A 17,825-nucleotide genomic window follows, 5' to 3' on the forward strand; every position below is an offset into this window, starting at 1 on the left:
TATTTCAGGGAATTCACATTTTCTGCTTTTAAAAAGATCAATAACTCAATAAAACACTACTAGTGAAAGTACTTAGTGACAACGGCTGATGTACTTTAAAAGACAGACTGTTAGTCCCCAACAACATGACTCCATAACAGACAGAACTATGGTCCATGATTAAAAGCTATTTTTGGGACTTCATTTTTCCTCCAAACCACTGTGCCCTTTAAGAGAAAGGGAATTGGTGCGTACGCTGTAACATCATAACACTGAAATGCCCACTGTAGCCTGAGGAGTGGGCCTTATCTGCTGTGGATTGACTGACTAGACCAGATTCACATCAAAGGCATACACTGTGTTTTACTGTAAGTTCATTGGTATCTGATTCTGTTCCCTGTGGTGAACACAGACACACACACATTCACAAACACACACATACACACACTGAGCCTGTATGGATTCACCCTGCAGGGTTCCTTCTCTGGCTGAACTCATGACCACTGATGAGATGACCACAGATAAGTGATGGCCACAAAACCAACGACCAGTAACCACCAAACAACCGGCCAGCAACCAACCAACAATAAACCCAACAACCTCTACTAAGAGACTGAGGCAAGACAAGTGCACTCTCAGAAATAAAGGTCCATATAGAACCATTTGTCCTGTAGGAGAACCCGCTGAAAGAGTTCCATATAGAACCATTTGTCCTGCAGGAGAACCCTCTGAAAAAGGTCCATATAGAACCATTTGTCCTGTAGGAGAACCCTCTGAAAGAGTTCCATATAGAACCATTTGTCCTGCAGGAGAACCCTCTGAAAAAGTTCCATATAGAACCATTTGTCCTGTAGGAGAACCCGCTGAAAAAGTTCCATATAGAACCATTTGTCCCTGTAGGAGAACCCTCTGAAAAAGTTCCATATAGAACCATTTGTCCTGTAGGAGAACCCTCTGAAAAAGTTCCATATAGAACCATTTGTCCTGTAGGAGAACCCTCTGAAAAAGTTCCATATAGAACCATTTGTCCCTGTAGGAGAACCCTCTGAAAAAGTTCCATATAGAACCATTTGTGCTGTAGGCGAACCCTCTGAAAAAGTTCCATATAGAACCATTTGTCCCTGTAGGAGTACCCTCTGAAAAAGTTCCATATAGAACCATTTGTCCTGTAGGAGAACCCTCTGAAAAAGTTCCATATAGAACCATTTGTCCTGCAGGAGAACCCTCTGAAAAAGTTCCATATAGAACCATTTGTCCCTGTAGGAGAACCCTCTGAAAAAGTTCCATATAGAACCATTTGTGCTGTAGGCGAACCCTCTGAAAAAGTTCCATATAGAACCATTTGTCCCTGTAGGAGTACCCTCTGAAAAAGTTCCATATAGAACCATTTGTCCTGTAGGAGAACCCTCTGAAAAAGTTCCATATAGAACCATTTGTCCCTGTAGGAGAACCCTCTGAAAAAGTTCCATATAGAACCATTTGTCCTGTAGGAGAACCCCCTGAAAAAGTTCCATATAGAACCATTTATCCCTGTAGGAGAACCCTCTGAAAAAGTTCCATATAGAACCATTTGTCCTTATAGGAGAACCCTCTGAAAAAGTTCCATATAGAACCATTTGTCCTTGTAGGAGAACCCTCCAGATAGAACCCTTTTTGGTTCCACGTAGAACCTCTGGTTCCACTGTAAGGGTTCTATCTTGAGTCTTTTTTCAGAGGGTTCTCCTACAGGACAAACGGTTTTACATAGCACTCTTCCTTTCTGAGTGTGGCAACTGGCACTGCAATGAATCCAGACACTGTTTGTCCGTCCATACACTGAGTGGACAAAACATTAAGATTACCATGCTATTTAAATGACATAGACTGACCAGGTGACTCCAGGTGAAAGCTATGATCCCTTATTGATGTCACTTGATCCACTTCAATCAGTGTAGATGAAGGGGAGGAGACAGGTTAAAGAAGGATTTGTAATCTTTGAGACAACTGAGACATGGATTGTGTATGTGTGCCATTCAGAGGGTGAATGGGCAAGACAAAATATTGAAGTGCCTTTGAACAGGGTCTGGTAGTAGGTACCAGGCACACTAGTTTGTTTCAAGAACTGCAATGCTGCTAGGTTTTTCATGCTAAACAGTTTCCTGTGTGTATCAAGAATGGTCCACCACCCAAAGGACATCCAGCCAACTTGACAACTGTAGGAAGTATTGGAGTCAACATGGGCCAGCATCCCTGTGGAACACTTTCGACACCTTGTATAGTCCATGTCCTGACGAATTGAGGCTGTTCTGAGGGCAAAAGGGGGGGATGGGGGGTGCAACTCAATGTTAGGAAGGTGTTCTTAATGTTTGGTATACTCAGTGTAGTTGCCAGTAGTTAGGTAAGTCCAGTACATACTGTACTGCCGTTTGACAGTGCTGAGAGCAACATTTGAATGTGTAAATAAATATATTAAACAAATAAATGTTAAGGAACATATTGATTCTCCAACAAATATAATCAATTTCAGCGATGACAGATACTTAAAGGTTGCTCTTACCTATGGGGATCCAATCAAAGGGGTTTGTCCTCCAGTTGGAGATATCCACACACTCTGACTGCTGAGAAGGACTTCAGACCTGGAACACAAATGAATGAACATTAGACGCAAGCTTGGCCATCCCACCATAATGTATCTGTCCTGACATAAAGGAAGAACTAGGAGAAGGGAAATGGCACAGAGGAATGTAAAAAATGCCGTAGTGTGAGGTAGAAAGGGTTGTAAAATGTACAGCGGTATCTAGTTCACATGGCATTTGTTCTGCATGCCCTAGAAATCTACTTTTTACAGATGTGGGATCTTAATTTGAGCCAGTTTGCTACAGCAGGAAAATAATCCTGCTGCAACAGAAAATGTGAATTATTATGTGGATTCTAATTAATTGTAGAGGTTGATACATTTTTTTCATTAGAGCAAATCAAGTTTGATATTTAAAAGAGGAAATTAAAACTTTAGAAGCCTTTTAAAACTCAAATACACTACACATTTGTATTTCCTGTTGTGCAGGAAAATTCTCAGCAACTAAAGAGTCATCAAATAAAGATCCTACATCTGTACGTGCAATAATTTCTTTCACCTGAGTGAAAAAAGGACAAAAAATATAACTTAAAAGGAACTTATTATTAGATATTTCATCAAAACAGAAAAACAAAGAGATACTCCAAAGGCATGAAGAGAAGACAACACACAGGACAGTGTGTGTGTGTCTTATTATGGTAAAATATCTAGAAAAATACACACACACACACACACACACACACACACACACACACACACACACACACACACACACACACACACACACACACACACACACACACACACACACACACACACACACACACACACACACACACACACACACACTTCATGACTTTGAATACCTTATCATAACTACCAGTGAAACAAGCCATTATTTTCCCATTTGTGAGAAAGAGCATGACAGATAACAAGCATTTATAACCAGATATTTTTCTAAACATAAAACAAGGACATTATAACTGTAGTTAGCTCATTCAGTAACTATTCTAAGTAACCTATAAATCTGGCCCTTCTAACTCTCTGTTTGATTAAATCACATCAGACAAGCCATCTACCCTTCTCCTGAGATGCGTCCTGAATAGCACCCTATTCCATACATAGCGCACTACTTTGGTCCAGACCCCTATGGGCCCTGGTCAAAAGTAGTGCACTGCATAGGGAATAGGGTGCCATTTGGGACGCATGCCTCCCCATGAAGCAATCAGCAGCAGCTGCTCTCAGGCAGGCAGAAGCAGAGAAAAGCTAACACACTCCAACTACACAAGCCTGACCCCAAGCCCTACACAGTTACTATGGAGACAGAGAGAGACAGAGAGAGAAAGAGAGAGAGCGAGAGACAGAGAGAGGGGGGGAAGAGATGGAGCGAGAGAGAGGCAGAGAAAGAGCGAGAGAGGCAGAGAAAGAGTGAGAGATAGATAGACAGAGAGAGGGGGAGGGGTGGGAGAGATGGAGAGAGAGAGAGAGAGAGGCAGAGAGAGAGCGACAGGCAGAGAGAGAGACAGGCAGAGAGAGAGACAGAGAGAGAGACAGGCAGAGAGAGAGAGAGGCAGAGAGAGAGGGTGGAGGAGGAGAGATGAGGAAGTGAGACCAGGAGAGAGAGAGAAGCCGGCATATAAAACATAAAAGCGTTGTGAGCGGGAATCGGTGAAAGAGCATGTATTATTTAGTGTTAAATCTAAAACCGCTTCATCATCACAGAGCGGGAAGAGAGGAGAGGAGAAAGGTACCGTACATATGAATGCTTTATGGGAAATCCACACACACACACACACAGACAGCCTCCACACAGGTTCCACATCTCCTCTGCTCTAGGACTGTACTGAGGGCTGAGGACACGTACGCACGCAAACACACACACAATACATAATTATATATCAGCATAATGTCACATAGGGCCATTAACATAAAACTGTTCATTCCTCTCTGGCTAGAGGTGAGGTGTGTGTATTCCTGCGTGCGTGGACTAATTTCATTTAAAAATATACAGTTGAAGTCGGAAGTTTACATACACCTTAGCAAATACATTTAAACTCAGTTTTTCACAATTCCTGACATTTAATCCCAGTAAAAATTCCCTGTCTTAGGTCAGTTAGGATCACCACTTTATTTTAAGAATGTGAAATGTCAGGATAATAGTATAGAGACTAGAATTGTGATACAATGAATTATAAGTGAAATAATCTGTCTGTAAACAATTATTGGAAAAATGACTTGTGTCATGGACAAAGTAGATGTCCTAACAGACTTGCCAAAACTATAGTTTGTTAACAAGAGATCTGTGGAGTGGTTGAAAAATGAGTTTTACTGACTCCAACCTAAGTGTATGTAAACTTCCGACTTCAACTGTATCCTTGGAAGAAATTTCCAAACGCCTGAAGGTACCACGTTCATCTGTACAAACAATAGTACGCAAGTATAAACACCATGGGACCACACAGCTGTCATACTGCTCAGGAAGGAGACGCGTTCTGTCTCCTAGAGATGAACGTACTTTGGTGCAAAAAGTGCAAATCAATCCCAGAACAACAGTAAAGGACCTTGTGAAGATGCTGTAGGAAACAGGTACAAAAATATCTATATCCACAGTAAAATGAGTCGTATATCAACATAACCTGAAAGGCCGCTCTGCAAGGAAGAAGCCACTGCTCAAAAACCACCATAAAAAAGACAGACTGCGGTTTGCAACTGCACATGGGGACAAAGATTGTACTTTTTGGAGAAATGTCCTCTGGTCTGATGAAACAAAAATAGAACTGTTTGACCATAATGACCATCGTTATGTTTGGAGGAAAAAGGGGGAGGCTTGCAAGCCGAAGAACTCCATCCCAACCGTGAAGCACGGGGGTGGCAGCATCATGTTGTGGGGGTGCTTTGCTGCAGGAGGGACTGGTGCACTTCACAAAATAGATGGCATTATGAGGGAGGAAAATGATGTGGATATATTGAAGCAACATCTCAAGACATCAGTCAAGAAGTTAAAGCTTGGTCACAAATGGGTCTTTCAAATGGACAATGACCCCAAGCATACTTCCAAAGTTGTGGCAAAATGGTTTAAGGACAACAAAGTCAAGGTATTGGAGTGGCCATCACAAAGCCCTGACCTCAATCCTATAGAAAATTTGTGGGCAGAACTGAAAAAGCGTGTGCGAGCAAGGAGGCCTACAAACCTGACTGAGTTACACCAGCTCTGTCAAGAGGAATGGGCCAAAATTCACCCAACTTATTGTGGGAAGCTTGTGGAAGTCTACCTTAAACGTTTGACCCAAGTTAAACAATTTAAGGGCAATGCTACCAAATACTAAATGAGTGTATGTAAACTTCTGACCCACTGGGAATGTGATGAAAGAAAAAAAAGCTGAAATAAATCATTCTCTCTACTATTATTTTGACATTTCACATTCTTAAAATAAAGTGGTGATCCTAACTGACCTAAGACAGGGAATTTTTACTGGGATTAAATGTCAGGAATAACCAACACAATGTAACTCCAAGTCAATCACACTTCAGTGAAATCAAACTGTCCACTTAGGAAGCAACACTGATTGACAATACATTTCACATGCTGTTGTGCAAATGGAATAGACAACAGGTGGAAATTATAGGCAATTAGCAAGACACCCCCAATAAAGGAGTGGTTCTGCAGGTGGGGACCACAGACCACTTCTCAGTTCCTATGCTTCCTGGCTGATGTTTTGGTCACTTTTGAATGCTGGCGATGCTTTCACTCTAGTGGTAGCATGAGACGGAGTCAACAACCCACACAAGTGGCTCAGGTAGTGCAGCTCATCCAGGATGGCACATCAATGCGAGCTGTGGCAAGAAGGTTTGCTGTGTCTGTCAGCGTAGTGTCCAGAGCATGGAGGCGCTACCAGGAGACAGGCCAGTACATCAGGAGACGTGGAGGAGGCCGTAGGAGGGCAACAACCCAGCAGCAGGACCACTACCTCCACCTTTGTGCAAGGAGGAGCAGGAGAAGCACTGCCAGAGCCCTGCAAAATGACCTCCAGCAGGCCACAAATGTGCATGTGTCTGCTCAAACAGTCAGAAACAGACTCCATGAGGGTGGTATGAGGGCCCGATGTCCACAGGTGGGGGTTGTGCTTACAGCCCAACACCGTGCAGGATGTTTGGCATTTGCCAGAGAACACCAAGATTGGCAAATTCGCCACTGGCGCCCTGTGCTCTTCACAGATGAAAGCAGGTTCACACTGAGCACGTGACAGACGTGACGGAGTCTGGAGACGCCGTGGAGAACGTTCTGCTGCCTGCAACATCCTCCAGCATGACCGGTTTGGCGGTGGGTCAGTCATGGTGTGGGGTGGCATTTCTTTGGGGGGCCGCACAGCCCTCCATGTGCTCGCCAGAGGTAGCCTGACTGCCATTAGGTACCGAGATAAGATCCTCAGACCCCTTGTGAGACCATATGCTGGTGCGGTTGGCCCTGGGTTCCTCCTAATGCAAGACAATGCTAGACCTCATGTGGCTGGAGTGTGTCAGCAGTTCCTGCAAGAGGAAGGCATTGATGCTATGGACTGGCCTGCCCGTTCCCCAGACCTGAATCCAATTGAGCACATCTGGGACATCATGTCTCGCTCCATCCACCAACGCCACATTGCACCACAGACTGTCCAGGACTTGGCGGATGCTTTAGTCCAGGTCTGGGAGGAGATCCCTCAGGAGACCATCCGCCACCTCATCAGGAGCATGCCCAGGCGTTGTAGGGAGGTCATACAGGCACGTGGAGGCCACACACACTACTGAGCCTCATTTTGACTTGTTTTAAGGACATTACATCAAAGTTGGATCAGCCTGTAGTGTGGTTTTCCACTTTAATTTTGAGTGTGACTCCAAATCTTGACCTCCATGGGTTGATAAATTGGATTTCCATTGATTATTTTTGTGTGATTTTGTTGTCAGCACATTCAACTATGTAAAGAAAAAAGTATTTAATAAGATTATTTCTTTCATTCAGATCTAGGATGTGTTGTTTAAGTGTTCCCTTTATTTTTTTGAGCAGTATATTTGGCTAAGGTGTATGTAAACTTCCGACTTCAACTGTATATATATTTAACAAGGAAAGTAAGAACAAATTCTTATTTACAATGATGGCCTATACCGGCCAAACCCGGACAATGCTGGGCCAATTGTGCGCCGCCCTATGGGACTCCCAATCACGTCCGATTGTGACACAGCCTGGATTCGAACCAGGGTGTCTGTAGTGACGCCTCAAGCGCTGAGATGCAGTGCCTTAGACTGCAATATGTTTTTTTCTCAAGGCTGTTTGAGGGAGAGATGGAGGGAAGGAAGAACAGAGAAAAGAAAGAATCATGTCTAGAGGTGATTGGTTTATATGATAGGAGATACTATACCTACCAGTCAGTAAATCAGCTGTACTACATTAAAGTTGTGAGAATATAGGAGATACTATACCTACCAGTCAGTAAATCAGCTGTACTACATTAAAGTTGTGAGAATATAGGAGATACTATACCTACCAGTCAGTAAATCAGCTGTACTACATTAAAGTTGTGGGAATATAGGAGATACTATACCTACCAGTCAGTAAATCAGCTGTACTACATTAAAGTTGTGGGAATATAGGAGATACTATACCTACCAGTCAGTAAATCAGCTGTACTACATTAAAGTTGTGGGAATATAGGAGATACTATACCTACCAGTCAGTAAATCAGCTGTACTACATTAAAGGTCTACAGTACAGTATAAAACACTATCAACATTTCATATCCTCACAGGACAACAATGAACAGCATACATTTCGAATACAGATGCTAAGAATGCATTATTGTCTTGTCTGATAAGAACAAGTCAATTGTAACGTTCAAATGACAGTGTATCAATGACACTGTATGTAGGCTCAGTCTCATTATGATGTAAGGCAGTATTCACCCTGCCGTGTGTGTGTGTGTGTGTGTGTGTGTGTAGCCTAATCCGTTCAGGAAAGTCTTTGAGGTGCCGGTGAAAACAGTGTTTCATCACACCCAGTCTGTCTACCGCCTCCTCCCCCCTCCCTCCCTCCCTCTCTCCCCCACCCCTCCCTGTGCCTGCACTGCGCACACACACACACCCCTCAATACGCCTGCATCGCACACGCTGGCAGATTAAAAACAACCCCTTTGTCCCCCCACAATGTGGGTTAACACACTTCCTGGTGCTCCACTATGACTGAGAATTGAGACACATAGGCTACTATCCAGTCTTTGTGTTAGTCCATATAGGCCTACTACACTGTCTGAGTATATCACACTCTACAGAAAGCATGACGGGTTCGTTTTATATTCCTGCCAGGTGATTGATAGCGATTTAATTTGGCATTCAATTAAAAATCATTGTAAGAGCTATAGGGGGTTATTTCAATTGAGCATTTACATAATGGTCCTTTCACTGGGAAAACAAAAGCATCTGTCATTATACAGACTCTATAGACTAGAGGTCATGTACATGGGAAAACGTTATCTGTCATTATATAGACTCTATAGACTAGAGGTCATGTACATGGGAAAACGTTATCTGTCATTATATAGACTCTATAGACTAGAGGTCATGTACATGGGAAAACGTTATCTGTCATTATATAGACTCTATAGACTAGAGGTCATGTACATGGGAAAACGTTATCTGTCATTATATAGACTCTATAGACTAGAGGTCATGTACATGGGAAAACATTATCTGTCATTATATAGACTATAGACTAGAGGTCATGTACATGGGAAAACGTTAACTGTCATTTCCCCTCTCTCTGCATCCAGTCTCACACACAAACACACATACACACACGCCTCACATTGTTGACAAAGTGATGTAGAGCTGTCTTCAGTACAGGAGCTATAGACCAATCATCTGTTAGTACAGGAGATATAGACCAACCATCTGTTAGTACAGGAGATATAGACCAATCATCTGTTAGTACAGGAGCTATAGACCAATCATCTGTTAGTACAGGAGATATAGACCAATCATCTGTTAGTACAGGAGCTATCGACCAATCATCTGTTAGTACAGGAGCTATAGACCAATCATCTGTTAGTACAGGAGATAAAGACCAATCATCTGTTAATACAGGAGCTATAGACCAACCATCTGTTAGTACAGGAGATATAGACCAATCATCTGTTAGTACAGGAGATATAGACCAATCATCTGTTAGTACAGGAGCTATAGACCAATCATCTGTTAGTAGAAGAGCTATAGACCAATCATCTGTTAGTACAGGAGCTACAGACCAATCATCTGTTAGTACAGGAGCTACAGACCAATCATCTGTTAGTACAGGAGCTATAGACCAATCATCTGTTAGTACAGGAGATATAGACCAATCATCTGTTAGTACGGGAGATATAGACCAATCATCTGTTAGTACAGGAGATATAGACCAATCATCTGTTAGTACAGGAGATATAGACCAATCATCTGTTAGTACAGGAGATATAGACCAATCATCTGTTAGTACAGGAGATATAGACCAATCATCTGTTAGTACAGGAGCTACAGACCAATCATCTGTTAATACAGGAGCTATAGACCAATCATCTGTTAATACAGGAGATAATGAGATAGAGCCGTCCTCCATTCATTCCCATTCACCACAGAGTCGTCCTCCATTCATTCCCATTCACCACAGAGCCGTCCTCCATTCATTCCCATTCACCACAGAGCAGTCCTCCATTCATTCCCATTCACTACAGAGCCGTCCTCCATTCATTCCCATTCACCACAGAGCCGTCCTCCATTCATTCCCATTCACCACAGAGTCGTCCTCCATTCATTCCCATTTACCACAGAGCCGTCCTCCATTCATTCCCATTCACCACAGAGCCGTCCTCCATTCATTCCCATTCACCACAGAGTCGTCCTCCATTCATTCCCATTTACCACAGAACCGTCCTCCATTCATTCCCATTCACCACAGAGCCGTCCTCCATTCATTCCCATTCACCACAGAGCCGTCCTCCATTCATTCCCATTCACCACAGAGCCGTCCTCCATTCATTCCCATTCACCACAGAGCCGTCTTCCATTCATTCACCACAGAGCCGTCCTCCATTCATTCCCATTCACCACAGAGCCGTCCTCCATTCATTCCCATTCACCACAGAGCCGTCTTCCATTCATTCACCACAGAGCCGTCCTCCATTCATTCCCATTCACCACAGAATTGTCCTCCATTCATTCCCGATCACCACAGAACAGAGTATGTCAACTAATCTGCCTCAAAGCCTATTTTCAGCATATGACCATCCTCATTTTATTGTTAGGCCTATTCTATATCACACATTCCATGGTGTGTGTGAAATCACAGTGCTGTATTAGCCATATGGTTATGGTTTGTGTGTGTGTGTGTGTGTGTGTGTGTGTGTGTGTGTGTGTGTGTGTGTGTGTGTGTGTGTGTGTGTGTGTGTGTGTGTGTGTGTGTGTGTGTGTGTGTGTGTCCATGTGCTGCAGTTTCTGGAGCTGTAATACTCACAGAAAATGACAAACGTCTTCATTAAGTGGTCAGGCTGTTTAGGGAACCATGTAGCGTGTGATTGCAAACACACATTTCCTTTGTCATGACTTGACACCTGATTAATTGCGACCAGACTTCCCATATGCTGAACATGTTGCCCTCCCCCACTGTATTGTAGAAATGTAATTAACTCAGATGAACCACACAACTGATCTTTTCTGGGGGAGACTCTCGTGTCTTTGCTGCCAACAATCAAAACTCCCTTGATCCATTTAACAGTACATTTCAGGCTAGTTTACAAGATGAAATCCCAACACAAAGCCATTGCATATGTCTCTACTCTCTACATGAGGTACCAGTTGGCAGGCACCATGTACTCTACAGAGAACACAGTGGAAAAACATCACCCCTGAGATACATATGAATCCCAGAAGCCTCCTTTTTTCCATGCCCACCAGGAAGGAAGAGTGTTATAGTAACATACCAGAGAGTAGTGTGAAAGGGACCCTTTACCCCCTGGCCTTCTACTCAAGTTAACACTGTCCCATCTAGCACCATCTAGCCCTGTCTCCCCATCTAACCCTGTCTCCCCCATCTAGCCCTGTCTCCCTATATAGCCCCATCTAGCACCATCTAGCCCTGTCTCCCCATCTAACCCTGTCTCCCCCATCTAGCCCTGTCTCCCTATATAGCCCCATCTAGCCCTGTCTCCCCATCTAACCCTGTCTCCCCCATCTAGCCCTGTCTCCCTATATAGCCCCATCTAGCACCATCTAGCCCTGTCTCCCCATCTAGCCCTGTCTCCCTATATAGCCCCATCTAGCAACATCTAGCCCTGTCTCCCCATCTAACCCTGTCTCCCCTTCTAGCCCTGTCTCCCCATCTAGCCCTGTCTCCCCATCTAACCCTGTCTCCCCTTCTAGCCCTGTCTCCCCATCTAGCCCTGTCTCCCCATCTAGCCCTGTCTCCCTATATAGCCCCATCTAGCAACATCTAGCCCTGTCTCCCCATCTAACCCTGTCTCCCCATCTAGCCCTGTCTCCCCATCTAGCCCTGTCTCCCTATATAGCCCCATCTAGCAACATCTAGCCCTGTCTCCCCATCTAACCCTGTCTCCCCATCTAGCCCTGTCTCCCCCATCTAACCCTGTCTCCCCATCTAACCCTGTCTCCCCATCTAGCCCTGTCTCCCCATCTAGCCCTGTCTCCCCATCTAGCCCTGTCTCCCCATCTAGCCCTGTCTCCCTATATAGCCCCATCTAGCAACATCTAGCCCTGTCTCCCCATCTAGCCCTGTCTCCCCATCTAGCCCTGTCTCCCCCATCTAGCCCTGTCTCCCCATCTAACCCTGTCTCCCCCATCTAGCCCTGTCTCCCTATCTAGCCCCATCTAGCAACATCTAACCCTGTCTCCCCCATCTAGCCCTGTCTCCCTATATAGCCCCATCTAGCAACATCTAGCCCTGTCTCCCCATCTAACCCTGTCTCCCCCATTTAGCCCTGTCTCCCTATATAGCCCCATCTAGCAACATCTAGCCCTGTCTCCCCATCTAACCCTGTCTCCCCATCTAGCCCTGTCTCCCCATCTAACCCTGTCTCCCTATATAGCCCCATCTAGCAACATCTAACCCTGTCTCCCCATCTAGCCCTGTCTCCCCCATCTAGCCCTGTCTCCCCCATCTAGCCCTGTCTCCCCATCTAACCCTGTCTCCCTATATAGCCCCATCTAGCAACATCTAGCCCTGTCTCCCCATCTAGCCCTGTCTCCCCATCTAGCCCTGTCTCTCCATCTAGCCCTGTCTCCCTATCTAGCCCCATCTAGCAACATCTACCCCTGTCTCCCCCGTCTAGCCCCATCTAGCCCTTTCTCCTCATCTAGCCCTGTCTCCCTATCTAGCCCCATCTAGCAACATCTACCCCTGTCTCCCCCGTCTAGCCCCATCTAGCCCTGTCTCCCCATCTAACCCTGTCTCCCCCGTCTTGCCCCATCTAGCCCTGTCTCCCCATCTAGCCCTGTCTCCCCATCTAACCCTGTTTCCCCCGTCTTGCCCCATCTAGCCCTGTCTCCCCATCTAACCCTGTCTCCCCCGTCTAGCACCATCTAGCCCTGTCTCTCCATCTAGCCCTGTCTCCCTATCTAGCCCCATCTAGCAACATCTACCCCTGTCTCCCCCGTCTAGCCCCATCTAGCCCTTTCTCCCCATCTAGCCCCATCTAGCCCTGTCTCCCCATCTAACCCTGTCTCCCCCGTCTAGCCCCTTCTAGCCCTGTCTCCCCATCTAACCCTGTCTCCCCGTCTAGCCCCATCTAGCCCTGTCTCCCCATCTAACCCTGTCTCCCCCGTCTAGCCCCATCTACCCGTCTCCCCATTTAGCCCCATCTAGCCCTGTCTCCCCATCTAGTCCTTTCTCCCTATCTAGCCCCATCTAGCCTCATCTAGCCCTGTCTCCCCCATTTAGCCCCATCTAGCCCTGTCTCCCCATCTAACCCTGTCTCCCCCATCTAGCTCCATCTAGCCTCATCTAGCCCTGTCTCCCTATTCTAGCCCCATCTAACCCTGTCTCCCCTATCTAACCCTGTCTCCCCCATCTAGCTCTATCTAGCCCTGTCTCCCTCATCTAGCCCCATCTAGCCTCATCAAGCCCTGACTCCCCTATCTAACCCTGTCTCCCCCATCTAGCTCTATCTAGCCTCATCTAGCCCTGTCTCCCTCATCTAGCCCCATCTAGCCTCATCTAGCCCTGTCTCCCTCATCTAGCCCCATCTAGCCTCATCTAGCCCTGTCTCCCTCATCTAGCCTCATCTAGCCTCATCTAACCCTATCTCCCCCATCCAGCCTCATCTAGCCCTGTCTCCCCCATCTAGCTCCATCTAGCCTCATCTAACCCTATCTCCCCCATCTAGCCCCATCTAGACCTGTCTCCCCCATCTAGCCCCATCTAGCCCTGTCTCCCCATCTAACCCTGTCTCCCCCATCTAGCCTCATCTAGCCCTGTCTCCCTCATCTAGCCCCATCTAGCCTCATCTAACCCTATCTCCCCCATCTAGCCCCATCTAGCCCTGTCTCCCCATCTAACCCTGTCTCCCCCATCTAGCACCATCTAGCCCTGTCTCCCCTATCTAACCCTGTCTCCCCCATCTAGCCTCATCTAGCCCTGTCTCCCCTATCTAACCCTGTCTCCCCCATCTAGCCTCATCTAACCCTGTCTCCCCTATCTAACCCTGTCTCCCCCATCTAGCTCCATCTAACCCTGTCTCCCCATCTAGCTCTATCTAACCCTGTCTCCCCCATCTAGCTCCATCTAACCCTGTCTCCCCCATCTAGCTCTATCTAACCCTGTCTCCCCCATCTAGCTCCATCTAACCCTGTCTCCCCCATCTAGCTCCATCTAACCCTGTCTCCCCCATCTAGCTCCATCTAACCCTGTCTCCCCCATCTAGCTCCATCTAACCCTGTCTCCCCCATCTAGCTCTATCTAACCCTGTCTCCCCCATCTAGCTCCATCTAACCCTGTCTCCCCCATCTAGCTCTATCTAGCCTCATCTAGCCCTGTCTCCCTCATATATCCCTTTCTCTCCCATTTAGCCCCATCTAGCCCTGTCTCCCTCATCTATCCCTTTCTCTCCCATTTAGCTCCATCTATCCCTGTCTCCCTGTCTTCCCATCTAGCCCCATCTAACCTTGTCTCCCCCATTTAGCCCTGCCTCCCCCATCTAGCCCCATCTAACCTTGTCTCCCCCATTTAGCCCTGTCTCCCCCATCTAGCTCCATCTAGCCCATTTAGCCCCATCTAGCCCTGTCTCCCCTATTTAACCCTGTCTCCCCCATCTAGCACCATCTAGCCTCATCTAACCCTGTCTCCCCCATCAAGCCCTTTCTCCCCATTTAGCCCCATCTAGCCCTGTCTCCCCCATCTAACCCCATCTCCCCATCTAGCTCCATCTAACCCTGTCTCCCCCATCTAGCTCCATCTAGCCCTGTCTCCCCCATCTAGCACCTTCTATCCCTGTCTCCCCATCTATCCCGTCTTCCCATCTAGCCCCATCTAACCTTGTCTCCCCCATTTAGCCCTGTCTCCCCCATCTAGCCCCATATAACATTGTCTCCCCCATTTAGCCCTGTCTCCCCCATCTAGCCCCATCTAACCTTGTCTCCCCCATTTAGCCCTGTCTCCCCCATCTAGCTCCATCTAGCCCTGTCTCCCCCATCTAGCCCTGTCTCCCCCATCAAGCCCTTTCTCCCCATTTAGCCCCATCTAGCCCTGTCTCCCCCATCTAACCCCATCTCCCCATCTAGCTCCATCTAACCCTGTCTCCCCCATCTAGCTCCATCTAGCCCTGTCTCCCCCATCTAGCACCTTCTATCCCTGTCTCCCCATCTATCCCGTCTTCCCATCTAGCCCCATCTAACCTTGTCTCCCCCATTTAGCCCTGTCTCCCCCATCTAGCCCCATATAACATTGTCTCCCCCATTTAGCCCTGTCTCCCCCATCTAGCCCCATCTAACCTTGTCTCCCCCATTTAGCCCTGTCTCCCCCATCTAGCTCCATCTAGCCCTGTCTCCCCCATCTAGCCCTGTCTCTCTCATCTATCCCTTTCTCTCCCATTTAGCCCCATCTAGCCCTGTCTCCCCCATCTAGCCCTGTCTCCCCCATCTATCCCTTTCTCTCCCATTTAGCTCCATCTAGCCCTGTCTCCCCCATCTATCCCCATCTTCCCATCTAGCTCCATCTAACCCTGTCTCCCCCATCTAGCTCCATCTAGCCCTGTCTCCCCCATCTAGCACCTTCTATCCCTGTCTCCCCATCTATCCCGTCTTCCCATCTAGCCCCATCTAACCTTGTCTCCCCCATTTAGCCCTGTCTCCCCCATCTAGCCCCATCTAACCCTGTCTCCCCATCTAGCTCCATCTAACCCTGTCTCCCCCATTTAGCCCTGTCTCCCCCATCTAGCTCCATCTAACCCTGTCTCCCCCATCTAGCTCCATCTAACCCTGTCTCCCCATCTAGCTCCGTCTAGCTCTGTCTCCCCATCTAGCTTCATCTAGCCCTGTCTCCCCCATCTAGCCCTGTCTCCCCATCTATCCCCATCTAACCATCTCCCCCATTTGGCCCCTCTTAGCTCTGTCTCCCCCATTTAGCCCCATCTAACCCTGTCTAGCCCTCTCTCCCCATCTCATCTCCCCCTTTCACCTCCCTCTCTCACCTCCCCCAATCTCCCCCTACCACTTCCCCCTCCCACCTCCCCCTCACCTTCTACCACTTCCCCCTCCCACCTACCCCTCATCTCCTCTCACCTCCCCCATCTAACCCATCCCCCCTCCCACTATCTCCCCTTCTCCAGCTGTGAATGACGTGTAAGAAAAGGACAGGATTAGTTTCCATGTTGCTCCTGGTTTTTCATTGACACAGTGTGAGTGTTAACATCCTTCAGACAAGGGGGACTGTACAGAGAGAGACCACCGGCCACACAGACACACACAAACCAGTCACACAAACAAAGAAGGCTCTTTTTATTTTATTTTCTCCCAAATTGGTAGTTACAGTCTTGTCCTATTGCTGCAACTCCCGTACGGACTCGGGAGAGGCGAAGGTCGAGAGCTATGCGTCCTCCGAAACACAACCCAACCAAGCCATACTGCTTCTTGACGCACAGCTCGCTTAACCCAGAAGCCAGCCTCACCAACGTGTCGGAGGAAAACACCATACAGCTGGCGACCGAAGTCAGCGTGCATGCGCCAGGTCCGCCACAAGGAGTCGCTAGAGCGTAATGGGACAAGGACATCCCGGCCGGCCAAACCCCCCCCCCCCAACCCAGATGATGCTGGGCCAATTGTGTGGCGCCTCATGAGTCTCCAGATCGCAGCCGGCTGTGACACAGCTTGGGATCAAACCCGGGTCTATAGTGACGCCTCTTGCACTGTGATGCAGTGCCTTAGACCGCTGCACCACTCCGGAGGCCAGAAGACATGAAGATGTACTGACCACTGGCTGGGGGCCTTCTCACCTCTATCCTCTCTGGGATCCACACTCCAACCCCACAGCCCCACTGTAACCTAAACAACAGAGTTACACTCAAACCTAAACAACAGGGTTACACTCCAACCTAAACAACAGAGTTACACTCCAACCCCACAGCCCCACTGTAACCTAAACAACAGAGTTACACTCCAACCCCACAGCCCCACTGTAACCTAAACAACAGAGTTACACTCCAACCTAAACAACAGAGTTACACTCCAACCTAAACAACAGAGGTACACTCCAACCCAAACAACAGAGTTACACTCCAACCCAAACAACAGAGTTACACTCCAACCCCACAGCCCCACTGTAACCTAAACAACAGAGTTACACTCCAACCCAAACAACAGAGTTACACTCCAACCCAAACAACAGAGTTACACTCCAACCCCACAGCCCCACTGTAACCTAAACAACAGAGTTACACTCCAACCTAAACAACAGAGTTACACTCCAACCTAAACAACAGAGTTACACTCCAACCTAAACAACAGAGTTACACTCCAACCCAAACAACAGAGTTACACTCCAACCCCACAGCCCCACTGTAACCTAAACAACAGAGTTACACTCCAACCTAAACAACAGAGTTACACTCCAACCTAAACAACAGAGTTACACTCCAACCTCACAGCCCCACTGTAACCTAAACAACAGAGTTACACTCCAACCCAAACAACAGAGTTACACTCCAACCCCACAGCCCCACTGTAACCTAAACAACAGAGTTACACTCCAACCTAAACAACAGAGTTACACTCCAACCTAAACAACAGA

The 17,825-nt window shown here is 47.2% G+C and overlaps 1 protein-coding gene across 17 annotated transcripts in view; it reads right to left on the reverse strand.

The window, feature by feature from the left end:
- Positions 1-17,825, reverse strand: part of LOC106598423 (neuronal cell adhesion molecule) — a 168,462-nt gene that overhangs the window by 99,368 nt on the left and 51,269 nt on the right. For all 17 annotated transcript variants that reach the window (XM_082977868.1, XM_082977866.1, XM_082977867.1 and 14 more), the window contains one exon: positions 2,516-2,594. The gene's annotated coding sequence lies outside the window, so the exon portion shown is untranslated. The remainder of the gene's footprint in view (positions 1-2,515; positions 2,595-17,825) is intronic.

Source organism: Salmo salar, chromosome 07 (assembly GCF_965601325.2).
Source record: "Salmo salar chromosome 07, fSalSal1, whole genome shotgun sequence".
In the NCBI taxonomy this organism is placed as follows: Eukaryota; Metazoa; Chordata; class Actinopteri; order Salmoniformes; family Salmonidae; genus Salmo; species Salmo salar.